Source organism: Monodelphis domestica, chromosome 4 (genome assembly GCF_027887165.1).
Source record: "Monodelphis domestica isolate mMonDom1 chromosome 4, mMonDom1.pri, whole genome shotgun sequence".
In the NCBI taxonomy this organism is placed as follows: Eukaryota; Metazoa; Chordata; class Mammalia; order Didelphimorphia; family Didelphidae; genus Monodelphis; species Monodelphis domestica.
Genome location: NC_077230.1, coordinates 91,354,110 through 91,373,842, shown reverse-complemented (window position 1 = coordinate 91,373,842; position 19,733 = coordinate 91,354,110). Strand labels below are relative to the sequence as shown.

Here is a 19,733-nt window from a genome sequence, read left to right as displayed (position 1 = left end):
CTTGGCTCACTGTATTGCTAGGAATAGTTAAGCCATTCATAAATGCTCAGATACTCCGGAGTACCTTCTCCTCTCTGGCTTCCCTTGGCATTCTTCTCACCTACATGGCACTGCCTTCTCTGTCTCCTTTCCAAGATCTTCAACCATATTATGGCCCCTAATTGTGGATATCCTCCAAGGCTCTGCCCTGGGATCCTTTTTTCTCTTTATACTATTTCATTTTGTGATCTCATCGACTCCCAGGGGTTCAGTTATCTCTATGAAGATAGTTTCTAGATTTATTTATCATTATTGATATAAACCCTCACCTTCCGTCTTGGAATCAATACTGGGTATTTGGTTCCAAGGCAGAAGAGTGGTAAGGGCTAGGCAATGGGGGTCAAGTGACTTGCCCAGGGTCACACAGCTGGGAAGTGTCTGAGGCCAGATTTGAACCGAGGACCTCTCGTCTCTAGGCCTGGCTCTCCATCCACTAAGCTACCCAGCTGCCCCTGATTTCTAGATTTATAATCCCTATCCTGAGCTCTGTCCCAGCATCACCCACTGACCATGAGACATTTCAGACTATACCTAGATGTCGAAAACTCTGTAGCTGGTGGAGCAGTGAATGGAATGCCAGGTTTGGAGTCAGGAAAACTCCTCTTCCTGAATTCAAATCTTAGACACTTACTAGCTGTGTGACCCTGGGCAAGTCACAACCTTATTTGCCTCAGTTTCCTCCTCTGTAAAATGAGCCAGAGAGGAAAACAGCAAACCTCTCTAGTATCTTTGCCAGGAAAACCCCAAATGGGGTCTTGGAGTGTTGGACATGACTGAAAAATGACCGACTGAACAAGGACAACAACATGACATTGAATGTTCCTCCTTGCCTTAGTCAAGAAGTGAATTATTCAAATTTTGTGCACTTATTTATAGACACGGGAGGTTATGGGTTTATTGCTGGCTTTCTTAGCCAGCCAGATCGTCTCCTGTAAAAGATTCTTTTCCTCCTTCACTATTCTTTATGTGTTGCACCTGCTACTCTTCATGGTATCTAGGCATGTTATTTGTGGAGAGTTTTTCCCCTTCCCTTCTATGTTCAGTTTAAAGTTCACATTCACAAGATTCTAAGCCAATATACTTTTACCAGTTCCTGTTATGAGTATTCTATTCCTGGCTAGCAGAGACCTAAAATACAGGTTTCTAAATTTTAAGCCATGGTTCAGAAGTTCAAATCTCATTCTTGATTCTACATTTTTGAACATGGATTCTTTTTTAAAACCTTTCATATTGAAATCACTACTGTGTATTGATGGCAAAAGAGAAGTCAGGTCTAGGCAATAGGGGCTCAGTGACTTGTCCAGGGTCACACAGCTGGGAAGTATCTGAGGTCAGATTTGAACCCAGGACCTCCCATCTCTAGGCCTGGCTCTCAATCCACTGAGCTACCCCCCCCCCCTTCCCCTCCATTCATTCATTCTTGAATGATTATCTAATTGTTCACTTCTCCAAAATGCCATTTCTCTTTGGATTGCTTTGTGTGATCAAGTCAGAAAATGGCCTAGAAGAGAAGGTAAAAGAACCTTTTTCCACTCTGAAGGTTGTCTACAGACAGTCTCCCTCCCTTTTCTTCTCTCTCCTTCTCTCCTTCTCCCTCCTTTCTCTCCACCTCTCCCTTTCCCTCTGTCTGTCTGTCTCTCTCCGTCTCTGTCTGTCTGTCTGTCTCTCTCTGTCTCTCTCCCTCCCCCTCCCTCTCCCCCCCCCCATATATGTGTGTGTGCACACACATAGAAAGGCTTTAATGTGAAAACAAAGACAAATCTATTGATCAATCACCAAACAGGCACTCTGTTGGGCACTTGGAATTCAAAGACATAAAGGAAGCATCCCTTGCCCTCCAGGAGCTTACATTCTATTGGAGGAAATACCTGCACGTAGAGAATTATATGTGAAATGAATACAAGGTAAATTTGGTGGGAGGGGAGGCCTTACCAGCCAGGTGGGGCCATGGGGTTTTGTGTGGAAAGGGCTGTGCCATCAGACTTGGAGAGGAAACGAGAGTGTGTGAGGTGGTGGTGAGGTAGGAGTTCATTGAGATGGCCGGTGAAAGGCGGGGGGTGGAGGGTCGTGTTTAATCAACCCGTCAGTAACAAGACCAGTTTGCATGAGCACGGGGTGTGAAAAAACAATAATAAGGTAACCCACGATGATAAGGTCAGAGAGGCAGCTCGCGGCCAGGCTGAGGAGTCTTTAGGTAATCCCAGCAGTGGAGAGAATCTGGAGAGCCCGTGGAGATTACCTAGTAGGGGAGTAACGTGCTTAGACCCAAACTTTAGGAAAATCATTCTGTGAGATGGGAGGAAAAGAAGGATCTGAAATGACAGCAGGGAATCCTGACCTATGTCAGGTGTTTGCACAGAGGAAGAATGCCACACACAAGAGAAGGCAAAAAGCCACCCAACGCTCGTAACTAGAAATCGACAGGAAGCTCTTCTCCAAGAAGAAGGATTCTGAAGAGGAAGCTGTTCCTAGGAATATGGGTCCAGCAGTGCCTTCCAGTGAGAGGTCATCCGATAAGGGTCACGGGAAACAGACAAGTGGGGTAATTGGTGACTCCGCTGACAGTGCTGAGAGACAATATTTGTGTACAGAACAGAGATGTTTTCTTTCTTAGGTAGATAGAAAAAAACATTTCTTAAGAGTTTTTTATGGGCCAGCTGGGTGGCTCAGTGGACTGAGAGCCTGGTCTGAAGGAGGGAGGTGGGACTTCTGATGCTTCCTAGCTGTGTGACCTTGGGCAAGTCACGTAACCTCCATTGTCTAGCCCTTCCAGCTTTTCTGCCTTGGAAGTGATACTTTAGTATTGAGTCTAAGAAGGAAGGTAGAGGTTAAAAAAAAATTGTCAAAGGAGAGTGCTTACTGTGTGCCAGGTACTAAGCTAAGACCCTGGAATACAAGTAAAAGTGAAGGGGGAAAGTCCCTGCTCTCAAGGAGCCAACCTTCTAATAGGGGAGGAAAACTGGCTGAAAAAATGGGAGTAGAATGAAGCACACGCTTGCCCGGCGGCCAGTGGAGGAGCACAGAGTGCGTATCAGGAGTAAAACGTGGGCCCAGCGCAGCCGGCTCGGCCCCTTCCTCAGGTGGAGCTTCAGACGTGTCCAACCACACGACAACTTGCGTGGTTTATGGGGGAGCCGGTGGCATTGGCAGCAGGGCGCCAAGAAGCCTCCGCTTCGGCTCCAAGTCGCGGACCAGAGCCTGAGGGCCGCCTCAGGAGGCCCCCTGGCGTGTTGTCACTGCTGATCCGGAGGGGAAGGACGGCGTCTGCGTGTGTCTGCGTGTGGGCTTCTGGATGGCGGCTCTTGGCCAGGGCTGAGGGACTCCTAATAAGGGCTGGTAGGACTCCGTTTGCTCGGAGTCTTGCCAGTCTCGTCTGTGAAGCGAAAGGAAGGGGGAGGAAGGAAGCTCCTTGTGTGTATTCCTTAGATGCCGTACGCAGTACAGCAGGGAGGAGGAGAAAAGCGAGAGACCCTCGAGCTCCCCGCGGCAGGAAACATTGACGAAGCACTTCCTGGGTGCCAGGAATTAGTTCCCTCTTACAGAGCAAAGGAGTCGCTGGCGATTGCCCAGAGCGCGGGTTCCTGTCTTGCAGTCCGCCACGCTCCAGTCCACTTGAGGTGCCCGGCTCTGCGCCTCTTTTTTCTAGTCGCCGCCTCGGGATTTATTGCCGCACCCTTCAGCCTGCCGCTGAACTCTCTTCGGTGTGTGTCTTCCCTGGTAGTGTGAGCTCCTTGGGTGAAGGCACTACCACACTTCCTGTCCTATCACCCGCCCCGAGCACGCTGTTTGGCACACAGTGAGCACCGTGTGTGTGCGTGCTGTTGTAGGCATGCATGTACAGGCATGTTTATACATGTGCATAAGCGTGTGTGCGCGTGCATGTCCTCACGTGTATTTACCAGTCTCTGTTTCTTCTTGGAATAAATGAACCAAAAAAGGCGTGTTTACACATGCGTCTATGTGCATCTATCTATGTTACATGTATATGTAACACACTCACATTGATGAGATACATACCTAGAAACACGTGTGTTTACACACACACGTGTATCTCTGCGTGCAGAGCTGATGGGAAATGAAAGGATGGCTGGATGCAGCTCCTCAGGCCTGTCTTTCCAGTCCCCTTCAGAGCTCTTCCCAGCTCTCCCTAGCCCAGCTGGCCACATCCTGTGGAGTCCTGCCCGGGCCAGGTCAGGGGGAAGCCCTGGGCTGCTTGTTTCTTTAGGCCCTTCTGGAAGCAGCTGGCCATCCACGTTCTGCCCTTCCCCCCGGCTGTGCCACCAGGTGTCCTGATGGGAGCCTTCACGGCGCCGTCCTTGGCCCTTCTGTCTCCTTTTAGCCTCAGGCTTTGGACCAAGATGCTTCTCGCACGTGGCATGACAGGAGAGTAATGGCTATTACACAGGATGTCAGAATTGGAATCCAAAAAGATGCTTTTTAAGCCCTTACCTTCTGTCTTAGAATCCATATTAAGCATCCACACTAAGGCAGAAGAGCAGTAAAGGCGAGGGAACTGAGGTTAAGGGACTTGCCCAGGGCCACACTGCTAGGAAGTGCCTGAGGCCAGATTTTCAAAAAGATCTTGATAGGCTGGAGCAATGAACCAAATCCAATCAAATGAAATCTAGTTGAGATGAATATTAGGCCCTTCATTTCATTTTTAAAAAATCAACTAATTAAATGTAGATGAGAGACTTGGTTTAGCCATTCGTGGGAAAATTAGTGTGGAGTTTTTAGGGGCTGCGAAGTCAGTATAATGCAATAGTATGTCCCAGTGTGGGAGGCCCGAATCCTTATAATCTCTGTGGATAGTGTAATGGATTTCTTGAACTGGCAGGAATCTGGAGTTGCAGTGCAGTGGGCTAAGGTGATCAGATGGTCACACTAAGTCCAACACCAATATGGTGAAGCCTTGGGAACAAGAACTTCCAGTTTGCTGAAGGAAGGGTAAACTTGCCCCAATGAGCAATCTGGTCAGATTTCAACTTTATACATGGAAGAGCTTTTTGGTTTTTTAAAATAATACAACAAAACCTGATATTTTATTAACCTTTGAAGCCTTTTTTGCTTTCGTAGTTCCTTGGACTAAAATAGTTTTTGGTCTGAGAGGAGAAACATAAGTAAGAAAAAATGGATGTTGTTGAAATTGCCGTCTATGTATCAAAGATGCATCATGTATTTGTGTGTATATGGGAGGGGAGCAGTCAGTGGGACAACAATTAAATACTCTTTTCGCAGTCTTTTGCTTGGAAGTCTAGAATTTGTACTTTGGCTGATGCACTATGAAACAAACTTCATGGGGGTGGGGGCAGCCAAGAGGCTCAGTGGAGAGAGAGCCTGGTCTGGACATGGGAGGTTCTAGGTTCAAATTTGGCCTCATACGCTTTATGGAAGAATGTTTGAACAGTTAAAGTCACTTTACAGCATAATAAATTTGCAGGTAATAGAGACATTTAAGCAAAATCTGAATAACTTGTACCTGGGAGAAGTTTGGACTAAGAAACTGCTTATATCTCTTCCTATTTAAAAAAAAATCACATGCTCCTGCTAATTAAGAAAGAATGAAAAGAAGGATAGAATAAGGAATACGAACAGGGAATGAGAGAGAAAGAGTACCGTCTATGGGAAGGGAATGCACAGGAAATGCTCAGGGTAAAGAAGAGAAATCTGGCTTACTGAATAGGAAAGCAATGAATAATGAAGTTTAACAGGTGGCTTACAATCAGATTGTGTGTGGGGAACCTTGCATGCTGTGTTAAAGAGTCTAGAATTTGTCTTGTAAACAGTGGATGATCATAGAGAGCACGTAGGTGCTCCTGTGGCTGGCAGCAGTGGGTCTAAGGAGTGTAGAAGTGAGGAAGCCGCTGTAATAATTCGGATGTGAGAAGACAAAGGCTTAGGTGTAGGTAGTGGTGAGGAGGGGAGCAGTTGGGAGAAACTGAAGAATCAATAGGTCTTGGTACGGGTAAATGAGGTGGCATCATGGGAGGTCAGGAGAGGATTAGAATTGGACTCAGAGCTTCTGAGTCTGGCTAACTGGGAAAACAAGGATGCCATTATCAGAAGGGGGGCATCGAGAAGGGGTAGATTTGGGGACGAGGGAAGAGATAACAACTGCAGTTTCAGATATATTTAATAACAGTGAAATGAAATGGGGTTCTTTTTGTTGGGGGGGAGGTGAGCTCTACCGTCCTATAGGGGTTCAGTGACTTTTTGGGACATTTCCACCTAAAGATAACTTGAAGCCGTGGGAATGAGTGAAATCTCTGTGGGAGAGAGTATAGAGTGTAGAACAGAAGGCCGAGGATTGCACCTTGGCCAATATCCACATGTAGGAGTGTAGGAGTCTTAAGAGAAGATGGTAATACAACGGATGCTTAGGGCCTCCTGTTTGCAGAGTAGTGGACTAACTGCAGGGGAGATTCTAAATTTAGACAAGGCATGGAACCTGCCATCAAAAGCGTAGGGTCTGATTCCTAATGGAAGGAGAACAGAGATAGCATAATGTCATGGAAACCAAAGGAGAAAAGACAGTTTTAGAAAGGAGGGGGTGTTTAAGAATGTCAAAAACTACGGAGAATTCAAGAAAAGGGGAGACTACGGAAAAAAGTGGATGCATTTGGAAATTAGAAGTGATCAGTGAATGGCCTTTAAGAATGCAGTTTCCTTACAGAGAAGTTACATTGGATTCTCAGGGGTTAAGGAGTAAGTGGTTGCCAAGGAAATGGAGGCAGAGGATGTAGACCACTCAAAAAGTTGGGAAGCAAAAGGAAGGATGGAATAGGACTAGAGCTTAAAGGGGCAGCTGGGTCAAGAAAAGGTGCTTCCAATAGAAGGGAAAATTGTATTTGTGGGCAGAAAGGAAGGAACAGGTGGAGAGTGAAAGGCTGAAGATTCTAGGGAGAGAGGGCATAGCTAAAGCAGCGACATCCTAAAGGAGATGGTGCCAAGAGGGAAAAAGGCACAGCCCAGGGAGCACAGATGAAAGACAGGCAGACATAGCCCCCTCTGAGACTGGAGGAAAGAAAGATGGCGAGTATAAAGACAGGTTTTTAGGTAGAGAGAAGATTAGGAATGCATGATTCAGGGTACTCATCTTTTCAGTAAAATATTTTGCAGGATCAAAATGAGAAGCTTGGACCACTAATAATAGCATTCATAATTTACAAAATTTACCCCAAACTGACAAAATTTACAAAGCACTTTAAAGATATTTTGGTTTTTTTATCCTCTCAATAACTCTTTTAAAAATAAATCATGTATATAATGTATATATAAATAAATAAATTTTAGAAATACTTTTTGATAATTATATCTTATAATATTTTGTGAATAAATTATAAATTTATGAATAAATAAAATGAATTTATAAATTGAGGCCAACCGATTCAATGGCTCGCTGCAGGGATAAAAGTCAGGGTGGCCAGCGATGGCCTGGGAGCCTTCCATGGCTCACCAAGCCCTAAATGCTCTTCAGCATCTGTTTCTGCCGTCTTCATGGCCATTGGCACGAATGGTCCACAGGTGCCCATTCCTGGGGGGAAGCCTAAGCATGCCTGAGGCGGACACGCTGCCAACTCAGCAGCCGGTCTGAGATGCGTGGGTGGCCCTCGGCCTGGCTCAGTCTAGTCCTTCTGCTGGGCACGACGCAGCTTCTCCGAGCCACAGGGGTGAGTCGGGTGAAAGGTGGATGAGCCGCCCTGGCAAGGGCTCGACGAGCCTTCCCAGCCGAGGCACGAGTCCTCTCGGACATCCCATGCGCCACCGCGGCTACAGCAGCACGGGCTGTACGCGGAAGGAGGGAGCCGGGAGCCGAGGAAGTGAGCAGGGTAGGGACTGAGTCAGAAAAGACTGCTTGAAGAAAGGGATGGAACCGGAAGAGAGAAGGCCCGACCTGTGCGCTCTTGTTTGAGAGCGGAGAAGGAGGGTGTCAGAAAGGGTGAGAGAATCGGAGGCTGGGAGCTGCTGTCTCTTGAGATTGGAGCCCCCATAGCCGTTCTGGCAGTCTCCAGCACTTGGAACAGCACCTGGCGCTTCCTAAGTTGTTGATGAGAGAATTGAGACTGACCATGTATCGAAGGTCAGAAAGGAAACGGGAGGATTTGAACCCGGGTCTTCTGGCTGATTTGAGAGCCAGCCGGCTTCATCTACAAACTAGAGGGGGAGTTTTTCTGTGAATTCTACAGTTTGTGAATTCTTTTTTAAACCCTTACCTTCTACCTTGGAATCAATGCTGTGTATTGGTTCCAAGACAGAAGAGTGGTAAGGGCTAGGCAGTGGGGGTCAAGTGACTTGCCCAGGGTCACACAGCTAGTAAGTGGGAGTCTCCCAACTCCAGGTTTGTACACCTAGCTGCCATTGACACAAGCCATTTATTAAGCGCTTACAATGGGCCAGGGACTGAGCTGAATGATCTCTCATCTCTAGGGATTCCAGTGGGGGCAGACAAGAAACTCATCAAGGGGAGCTGGAAAGGGCAGAAGGTGAGGCTGGGGAGGTTGGGCAGAAAATGGCGGGAAGGCCTTGTTCTGGAGAAGACAGAACCGTGGCCATTAGAGCCCGGCATCCCAAGGGCGGAATATGAGCTCTCCCTCAGGTAAGACAGAGGCTCCATGGTGTGGGTGGAGGTGGCCGACAAGCGGCCGGGTGGCTCAGCTCCATCATCAGTTTTTCTTTTCCTTTTCCAGATGCCTCTTTCCTTTTGTGCTCTTGACCTTTCCGATCCAAACCATATAAGCTTGTTCTCTTGGCTTTATTCCCAAGAGAAGAGTTGTATAAAAAGTACCCCCAAAGGGTCGGGAGCTGCGCCCACACTTCATGAACTCTTCATCCAGCCAAGTTCCTGGGGAGCCTGGCCCAGCTGCGAGGATCAGACCGCCCGCCATGCTGCGGCTTGCCACTTGGCGCTGGCTCTCCAGTGAGGCTGGACAGGCTCTCACAGGGACTGAAAAGGGGAAGGAAGGGCCACGAATGCCAGGCAGGAAGGAGTCCAGGTGTGGGCCAGCTGAAGGGCAGGGGCACAAAGAAAAGGGTGGGATGGGAAGGACTGAACAGGGCGCTCCGGGAGGCGGGAAAAAGGAGAGCCTGGCAATGGCAAATGCGGGGCTTATTAGAATTTAAATTCCAAGGAGCTCGTCCAAATGAAACGCTTAAAGTTTTTGAATTAGAGGGTCTTAACAGATTCCCCTCCACTGGGACTCAGAGGACTTCTGCCACTCGCTCTCCGTGTGTCTGTGGGTAAATCAGCTTCCTCCTCTGTTAAACGGAGACAAAGAGTTGAACTGCAAAGGTTCCCTTCCGGTTCCGGTGCTCCAAGGGAATACCAACTTTCTTCTCCTTTCCCCAGGATAAAAAGAAGCCAGTTAGGCAGTCCAGAGGCACACAGAGGCTCAGGGTGCCAGGACTGGACCTAGCCGGCCAGGCAGTTGCAGATTGCCAAGACAGTAACCAGCCCTGCCAGGTCTCCCAGCTGGATGTTTTCAGCCCAAGTTGCTTTGTGGGTGGGTGGTTTCTGCCCTTGATCAGCACAGCTGATACAGGGTACTTCCTGGAGCCTGAGGGGGGCCTTCTGGTTTGGGTGCATCTCTTGGCCACCATTCCAACCATGCCATCTGTTACGGTGGTGGGGAATGGATTGCAAGGGCAGAAGGAATGCAAGTAGGATCAAGGATGGCTCCACTCACGCAGGGAGAACATTTAATCTGGAAAAACACTGGAAAGAGCATAGATGTCCTTATATGCAGCCCAGCTTGTCCGTGGTGGCTTGAGATCATTTAGGAGCAAAAGTCAGGAAGAGAGCCTGAGGACCAGAGTTCAAATCCTACCTCTGATACTCCTTTCATGATCTTAAATATGATACTTAATTTCCCCAGTACTTGTTTGCTTATATGGAAAATAAAGAGGTAGGGACCCTAAAAGGCTGCAGAAGGCTCTCCCAGCTCTAGACCTGGGATCCTATGACCATATTCTGCTGTGGTGTGTGTGTTCCTCAAGTTGCATATACCCTTACGTAAAATGGAAACTCCCCAGTCCAGTCATAGGTCACACCCAAAAGGGGGGCAGCTGAATGCTAATGGGAATAGATTCCAGCTTCAGCCTAGGACTTGCAATCGATTTTATCAGATGAGCCCAATCCCTAGTGGGTTGGAGGTGCCCCTGAGGGGACTGAGACAGGACTGCAGAAAAGTCACCCTTAGTTCCCTTATCTGGGGAATACTGGACTAAGCCAATGGTTCCCGACTTTTGTTCTGAGAACCCCTTTTGACTACAACAAGAAATGTATTGTGAACCCACGGAAGTGGAGGGTGGTGTTGGCAAATGACACTGGCTCAGAGTGCTTGCAAAGTAGCCCGAGAGACAGATGCCGCCCCAAGAGCCAAGCTCTGGAAGGAGTGAATCAATATTGACTTTCTTGGGCAGAGAGTTGAGGGCAAGGGTTGTTTGGAGAGGGAGTTGGTTACCGGGTAGGAGAAAGAACCAGGCTTTTACAACTCTTGGTAATGGCACTCAGTAACCAAACTATGGACATCTGAGGGGTTGGGCGCCTTGTTGGGTTCCAGCTTCTAAGCTCTAGTCTGTCATCCAGCCCCCAGAGTTAGATCTTTAAGCAGCCTTCAGGATTATGCTCAATCAAAAAACATTTCTTTTTTTATACTTATTTAAAAATTTATTTGATTATTCCGTGGCATTGTCCGTACTTGTATTCTTAATAAATGATAGTGGAATGAATACTGAAATTAGCAGATGACTGAATTTATAAGTAATTTTTAGGCAAGAGATAAGAGTCAAAAAGAGGAGGTGCCCTCTATGCATGAGTTGCATACAGTAAGGAGGATTGACAGCTTTACTTGCCAAGCACATGCTCTATTGTTTTTTTTAAACATTATTTTATTTGGTCATTTTCCAAACATTATTCACTGGAAACAAAGATCATTTTCTTTTCCTCCCCCACCTTTCCGTCTCCCATAGCCGATGCACGATTCCACTGGTATTCCTGTTTCTAACCCATTTCCATGTTGTTGGTATTTGCATTAGAGTGTTCATTTAGAGTATAAAACATTTCTTAAGTGCCTGCTATGGAGCTAGATGGACAAAGTGCCTAGACTCGAGAAGGCCTGAGATAGAACCTGTCCTCACTTCCTCTCTCTGGGACTCAGAGCAAGTCACTTCATCCTTTTGACCTCCGTTTCTTCATCTATAAAATGAGCTGGAGAAGAAAATGGCGAAGCACCCCCGTATCTGTGCCACCAAGAAAAGCCCACGTCGGGCCATGAAGAGTCAGCCACCACTGAAAAACGACTGAACGAGCGCGACAAAACTCATGTGCCGGGCACCGCACTAAGCACGAGGAATGTAAGTGCAAAAACGAAACAGTCTCTGCCTTCAAGGTGCTACAAGCGATCACAAGTAGTCCTGGGTGTAGAACTGTCTCGTCCGAGTCCAAAGGAAAAAGAGAGGGGAAGCAGCGTCTCTTGGCCATTCCCATGAAGATGCTGCGGTTCAACTTCTTGACCCTATTTGAGATCTTCCTGGCAAAGATCCTGCAGCGATGTGCTGTTTCCTTCTCCAGACGAGGAAATGGAGGCAAACAGGGCGGAGGGACCTTTTCAGGGTAGCACATGAAGACCAGGCTCTCTGATTCCAACCCCGGCGCTCCATGCACGGCAGCCCCCAGCGGCCCCTCTGAGCGCCTCAGCTAGGCCTCAGCTTCCCATGGGACGTAGCCTGTCCTCAGCCTACGCCACAGGCCGAGCTCTCTGGGCTCTCCAGGTTGACCCGTTGGATCAGTTCAGCTACGGAAGGAACAGCTTTGGAAATCTCCTTCCAAGACTTATTAATAATTAAGTTATTAACTCTGAAAAAGCACGTCAAAGCGCCTTTGTTTGTGAACTCCAAGTATGAGAAGTCTTCCTGTGTGTACTTTGTCTGGGAGGGAGAGGCCTGCCTCTGTTTGGCCTCCCCTGACCTCAGGCCAGCCATTTGTTCTCACCAGGTTTCTTTCTCCAGCGGCCAGAGCCAGGCTAGGAACTCCCTGAGGCTAAGAGACGGATTCCAGATGGTGGCAGGCCGAATCCCTCTACAAGTGACAGGAGTGCTTGTGGAAGACTTGATCTCCCTGCCTTGGCTGCTGGTTACAGGCATTTTCAATTCACTCCACATTTATTTTGTGGCTGCCATAGTCAGAGTACCGTGCTGGGTGCTGAAGAGGAGAAGCAATTCCTGAAAGTCTGGGCAGCCCGGCTTTCTTTGGCTGAGAAGCACAGGTGTTGTCTAGGAATTTCTGACGAAGACATTCATCTACAAGGGCACATTTGACTGGAAAAGGAGCTGGGGTGGGATGGTGATGGGTAGAGAGCAAGTGCTCTATTCGCTCCAAGAAACCCTTCAGGGGCTTGGTTGTCTCTCTGAGGGGAATCTAGGGAAACACTGGGGCAATCGATCCACAAGCATTTTTTAAAGCACCTACTATGTGTGAGGCTCTATACTAAACAGAAGCATTCCCTGCCCTCAAGGATCCTATTTTCTGGGTTGGGTTTTTTTTCCCTTCAGATTGAAGCATGCCATTCTTCACTTTATTTCTTATATGAGATTTTCTTTAATGTAAGCAAGATATGTCTTCTTACACAATATGATGAACATAATTATGTATTATATAACACGTACAATCTATTTCATTGTTTCATCATTCATTCACAACCTGGGAGGGAGGGAATGTGGATTGCAAAATTTCAGAAAATGATTATTGCAATGGTATCTACAAAAATATAAAAAAATAAAACTTGCATTATCCAAAAAAGTAATAGTAATAATAGTCATCATATTGCCATTTCTATAGCCCTAGCTTCAAGAAAAGTTCTTAGCACAATGTGTCTGCTTAATATATTCTGGTTGAATGAATTTCTTTCTTTTTTGTTTTTCCCATTATTTTATTTATTTATTTTAGAATACTTTTCCATGGTTACATGCTTCATGTTCTCTCCCTCCCCTCTTCTGTTCCCCCTCCTGGAGTTGATAAGCAATTCCACTGGTTTATACATGTATTATTGCTCAAGACCTATTTCCATATCATTCATATTTATAATAGTCATATTTTAAAAACCATAACCCCAAATCACATACCCATATAATTGAATGATAAATAGTATGTTTTTCTTCTATGTTTCGACTCCCACAGTTCTTTCTTTAGATGTTGTAAAGGTTAAAGATGAAAGGGTTGGATTAAATTTATAAGAATGTGATTGCCAGAAATTATTACTCAAGTCAGAATGACTTTTTAGCAATTTATTTATAAAATAGAGGGAAAGAGTGAAAGTAAGGAAATGAGAGAGTAGATATTTACTCTGGTTCCTTCCAAACCAGGCAGGGCTTCAGGGGCCCCAGCAAAGGGGGGCCCAGAGGTAAATTAAACAGAGGTTTTAGCCATTAGGCCTCCTTTAAGAAGAGGGGCCTCTTCGGAGGTTAGTACCTCCATAATAGCCAGGAAAAGGGAGCCAGTGTTTTTTACTGACTCACATGGTAATTCTGTGAAAAAAATCAAAGAGCAGTTCAAGGTCCCCAGCTGGAGCTCCTCCAGGGCCAAATTTGAAGGCAAAAAGCTGGACACAGGAAGTTCTTGCCACTTTTAAAGACCATTCCTTTCGTCACTTCCTGTGCCTTCCTTCCACTTTACATGGACCAATTGCAACTATAGTTTTGCTTAGGACCGCCCAAGGGTCAGTCAGTAGGTTTCTGATTTGTCACTTACTATAGCACACATGGGTCACAAACCTCCCCCACTTAAGGATAAGTGGGGTATATATGCTTCTGGTGATTAAATGTAAAAATGGGCAGGGGAGAGTTCATCCCATCGTCACAATGTGCATAGCATTTTTTCTCATAAATTCCATGGGATTGTTCTTGATCATTTCATTGCTATTAGTAGCAGAGTCTACTATGCTTGATTGTTTCACACTATTTCAGTTACTGTTCATATATTCTTTTAAAAAAATTTTCAGACTTGGCAAGATTGTTTTTTCATTTTTTAATTTTCATGTAAAACCCATTTCCATGCTGATCATTGTTGGAAGAGCACCCTCATACACAACCAAGACGCCCAAATTCAACCATAAAATATACTGATGTGAAAGACGACTCCAGTCTTTCAGGATTGGCCCAGATCGTGGCACTGCTGAGAGCAGCCAAGTTTTCATAGAAAATCATCAAAGGACCTTATATTCTAATAGGGAAGACAGCATTTAAGATATCATGTAAAGATTAAAATTTAGGGGAGAGGGGGAGACTGAGGCAGGTAGAAATTAGTTTCTCTCTGCAAGGAATATATAACATGTGCCTAGGCCAGAGGCCTAGACAAAATAACCTCACATCATGGAAGAGACGCCTCTGCTCCAAAAACCGAAGTCCAAAAAAAGCCGAGCCCTTCAAAAGCCTTTGCTTAAATCTCTTCTCGATCTCGGCCCAGGTGAGATTACAAGGCATTCTGGGGAAGTGGAGCAAAGGCTCATGGGGATTGTAGTCCTGTATTCGAGTCTATTTTTTACATCCCCCCGTGTGATCATTTGTGGAAAAATTAATTTTTCCCCAAAAGGATCATAAAAACATAATAAACTTAAAAGATTACAATAGTATGAGGATAAGAGAAAAAAGAATAAAACCAATAATTTCTGAACACATTGACAAAAAGCCGTTAGGGGGCAGTCCCCTTTGGCATAAAAGTATACATACAAATAAATGTTCAATCAACCACACCCAAAGTTCAATTTTGTGCAACTTGTGGTCTGGAGGCTTCTTCATGGTGGCTTCTCCAACAGTTCAGTTCTGGATTCAGAGAGGTAGCATCTTCTTCACCTAAAATTCTTCTCAAAAGGAATTTAAACTTTGCAATTTAAATAATGATATTTTTTACATTCCCCCGTGTTGTGGGTGATTGAAAGATTCAGAATCAGTTAGGGATGCATGGCTGAGGTATGAGGTATATGAATCAATTGGCAAGAGATATTAAAAAGCCATCAGAAAATCCAAAAGAAAAGAAAAATTTCTGGATGAAAATATAGACTATCAAAGTCTTATGTGTAAAAATTCCAAGTAGAAGAAAAATAAATCTATAACAGGTCCTTCAATCAGGGCCCAATCAAAATGATCTAAGTAATGATGCATTTACCCAGTCAGTGCCAGGACTACAGAAAGGTACCACACTATGAGAGGCAGAAAAGGGGACCAGAGTATATAAACCAAGGTTCCGGGAGCCAAGTTTGAGGTACTTGGTAGAATGTGGAACAAGGAAGACCTGCTTTTAACGCATGTTAAACAGCCGCAACCTTGAACCCCAAACACGTTCAAGCCCTCTTTGTCTAGGCTCCAAGTGAAATCAATTTCACCAGGATTGGTTGGTCTCTTTGACCTTATGCTCTATTGGCACTATGCAGTGGCTCTTGTGTGTATCTCTTGTCCTGGAAATCAGACAGAATCATCAAGCAAAGTCCCATAATTTATTTAAATAATTAGTGGAATCATTTTCATAGTCACAAGCTTTTTAGGGCATGCATTAGAAAATGTATCTTAAACTTGTAGCACTGAAAATCAAAAGGTTAAAGAAAATCTTAATACTGGTGACATGTGCTTCAAATATAAAAAGGAAAGAAAAAATAATTAAAAAACTGAAAAAGTATATTGCACATGCAAGAAAAATATAACAATAAAAGAGCTTTAAAAATTCAAAAAGTTAAGAAAATATAAAATGCAAGGCTTTCTCACCAAAAAATGAGATCCATTTCCTCTTTGTATCTGGCCATGATCACTGTGAGTAGAAGGCAAATGAATTGAACAAGGTTAACAATTTTTCATTTTAAAAAATACAGTAGTACAACTATGTAGTTACCAAAATCCCCAAAATTCTCAATAGCCCAATTAATTACAATAGCAAACAAACACACTTTCATATTTCACATAAGTTGCTGTATGACATTTTTAAAACCTATGAATTGATGGACATTTGTCACAATTTTTACAAACAGAGCAATCCTTCAACCTTGGTATTTAAACATATTTTAAAACAAAGTAAAACTCATCTTGGGTTTAGAACATAATCAAGAAATCTATATATCATCCTGGTAGAAGTAAAATAGTGAGCTGAAGAGCATAAATAAAGGGGTGCTCCTTGTTCTTGGAGGCTTTTCCCAAGGGTACAAATGCCCTGAAATTAACTGCCCAACTTCCATTCACATGTGGGAAGGTTGGGGGTTATAAAATGTATTTCACTTCAGCTAATGGGCCTTACCTCGTGGTAGGGGCAGGCAAAAATAACCAGATTGTTAAAAAAAATTCCAAAATCATATTTAAAAACCCTTAAAATCAAATCATTTGAGGTATTTAGCACATTAAATTTTCAAAGGTTGTTAATACAATTATAACCAGTTCTGAAGTCCATCTATCCTCAGCAAAATAGAAAAAAGCTGTTTTTTCATATATGGGCTTATTCACAACAATATTTGTTCAACAGTTATAGGGGAAAAACAACAGAATTTCAAAACTCAGTACATTCAAAATAAATTCAATCAACCTTCAGTTCAAGCAGAATAATATTGAATCCAGTAATATATGAACTTAAAATCACAAAGTTAAACCATAACAAAAAATGCAATAGAATACAGAGATTTTTATAAATCATTGGAGTCTGAAATGCCTTAGAATGTAGCCTTTAGTCTCTTCAAAGTTCCTTGGGGTTTTTTGTTTGTTTATTTTTAATTATCCATTTAAATGTCTATTGTCTGAAGGTAGAGTAGTAAAGGCTAGGCTAAGGGGTTCAAGGGATCCGTCCAGGGCCCCACAGCTGGGAAGCATCGGAGGCCAGATTTTAGCTAGAGACCTCCCGTCTCTGGGCCTGGCTTCCAGTTCGCTGGGCCACCCATTTTCCTCCCCAAAGTTAAAGTTGAATCTTTGGGCTGAGTCTGCTCCCAGACAGGCAGGTAAAATCAATGAAATTGCCAGAAGAGTCAAAAATCCTTTTAAACAGCCCATTGCTATTTAGTTTCTGTTTGAAAAGTCTGTTTCTTCTCTCTAGTCTTTTCTCTCTTTCCCCTCTCTGATCCCGCAGTGGCCAATACCCCCAGCCACGTGGAGGCTTAGCCTAAGGGAAAATTGCCCGGTCTCCTTTCCCTCTGGTCTCTCCCCTCCGCCCACGTGGCCAATACTGTTACCAGCTGGTCGCAATGAGTCCTCAGCAATCTGCTCCGAGGATCTGGGTGATGAGCCGTCTGGGTCGCGCTTGTGGGTCTGGGGCTGGGGTGATGAGCTGTCTGGGTCGGAGGCCAGATGGGTGAGAGACAGACCGCCGGGGTGGGTCGGGCCGGGAGCCGGAGCGCAGCTCGGGCACCAGGTGAGAGGCCAGGAGCAGAAACAGGAGCCGATCAAGATGGTTTTCTAAAGAGTATCTTGGAGAATCGTGGCTTTAAAAAAATTCTCTAGGCTAAAAACATTTTTTTGAGAAGTTCTCATCCAATCTAGTGGTCGCCAAAAACTGTAAAGATTAAAATTTAGGGGAGAGGGGGAGACTGAGGCAGGTAGAAATTAGTTTCTCTCTGCAAGGAATATATAACATGTGCCTAGGCCAGAGGCCTAGACAAAATAACCTCACATCATGGAAGAGACGCCTCTGCTCCAAAAACCGAAGTCCAAAAAAAGCCGAGCCCTTCAAAAGCCTTTGCTTAAATCTCTTCTCGATCTCGGCCCAGGTGAGATTACAAGGCATTCTGGGGAAGTGGAGCAAAGGCTCATGGGGATTGTAGTCCTGTATTCGAGTCTATTTTTTACAATCATAAGAGGAATTATAAGACATATATGGAATATATCGAAAGTAACCTTAGAGGAAAGTCACATTATAAAAAAGGATTGCTGGGATGGGAGTAATATATGAATGCTTTCCCTCCATAGCCTTGGCTCAATACCCCAAGTTAGGCTAGGTTTTCTTTGAAAGTAGTTAGAAAGGAGGCAGCTAGGTAGTGTGGTGGACTGAGAGCCAGGCCCAGAGAAGGGAGGTCCTGAATTCAAATTTTGGCTCCTATGCTTCCTAGCTGTGTTACCTTGCGCAATAACCCCCCATTGCCTAGCCCTTATCACTCTTCTGCCTTGGAACCAATACTCAGTGTTAATTCTGAGACCGAAGGTAAGGTTTCTTTTGGTTTTGTTTTTTTAAAGAAAGGAATTGTCTCATGACTAGCTGCTGACATCATGACATCCCTTCTCAGTTGCCTATGTACAAAACAGCAAGGAGTAGCTCCAGACTCTTTCTGGAAAATGGCTAGAGAGCCACGAGAGGCCACTTGGAAGCCGGGATTTTCTTCTGCTGAATCAGCTGGGGTTGTCCTCATTGCGTATCTTTGTTGAATATTTTTCTCCTTTGGCTGTGTAAATCTCTTCATTAACTGTTGAGTGACCGAGGAGTGTCTCATTTCAGTATTAGACATAAATTATCAAAAGTTTGGCCTGAGTCCAGAACAGTTGCTATCTGTAGTAGAGGACATACCCACCCTAATGATACCATGGATTTCTTGAGGTATCAGAATGTAAACATAAATTCCTGGAATGGTTTGCCCATCTAGCAACGTCCTCTTGCCTAGCTGTACATATGCACATCATGGAAAACAGTTTCCATAATGAGCCTGGGGTTCCAAACCAGGAGGTCTGGGTTCCAGGCCTAACTTTGCTGTTAGTCAATCTATGAAGAAACATTCAGTACGAGCATTTACACGTCAGAAATTGGCAAACGCCACAGATCAAGGCTCGATTTCTTGTTTTGTTGATTGCCTAGACTTGAGAAAGTGATGAAGAAAATGTTAATAATTCAGATTAAATTTTGAAGTATGTCCTGTGTACATTTTTTATTTTTGGAGGGCAGGTTGTTAAACATTTTTTTTCAACCCTTACCTTCCTTCTTAGAATGAATACTGTGTATTGGTTCCAAGGCAGAAGAGTGGTAAGGGCTAGGCAATGGGAGTTAAGTGACTTGCCCAGGGTCACACAGCTGGGAAGTGTCTGAGGCCACATTTGAACCTAGGACCTCCCATCTCTGGGCCTGTCTAAGTAATGAGTTACTGCTCAAGACTTTTAATTCAATAACTTTGTTCATTTTTACTATTCTGGTTTCTCCCTTCTTCAAGGTGTCTTCCCCAAGAATAGCCTGATCTCTCCTCTCTGTACCAAATTCTAGTGGCTCTCTACTGGCCTCTATGATTAAATACATACTCCTCTGGATTGAAGTCCATCGCACCGACTCCAGGCCACCTTTCCAGGCTTAGTGCTCTATAGGTCTCTACGCACACTACAATCCATCACATGGACTACTTGTGATTCGTCCCTCAGAACGTATCATCTGTCTTCGTGCCTTTGTACAGGCTGTTCCAGGACTAGGATGCCCTCTTCTCACCTCTGCTTTTTAGAGCTGCTGCTTTCCTTCAAAGCCCCACTCAGGCAGATGTTACCTCCTATGTGAATCCTTTCCTGATCTACCCGCTGCTCGTGTCCTCCCCCACAAATTACCTTGTGTGTTCTTTCTATGAATTTCATATATGTACACATCGTTCTCTTTGTTTTCCCTCGCCCTGGTAGAGTGCCTGGGACCCATCGTATATATCTGGCAGGTGTGCACCCCCTCTCCAGCCATACCCTCACCCCTGCCCAGCTGCTATGAACTGTTCCATTCC

General features: G+C 44.9%; 1 protein-coding gene across 2 annotated transcripts in view; it reads left to right on the top strand.

Annotated features, from left to right (window-relative positions):
- Positions 1-19,733, top strand: part of LOC100020503 (solute carrier family 12 member 8) — a 40,566-nt gene that overhangs the window by 5,942 nt on the left and 14,891 nt on the right. The window lies entirely within an intron of this gene.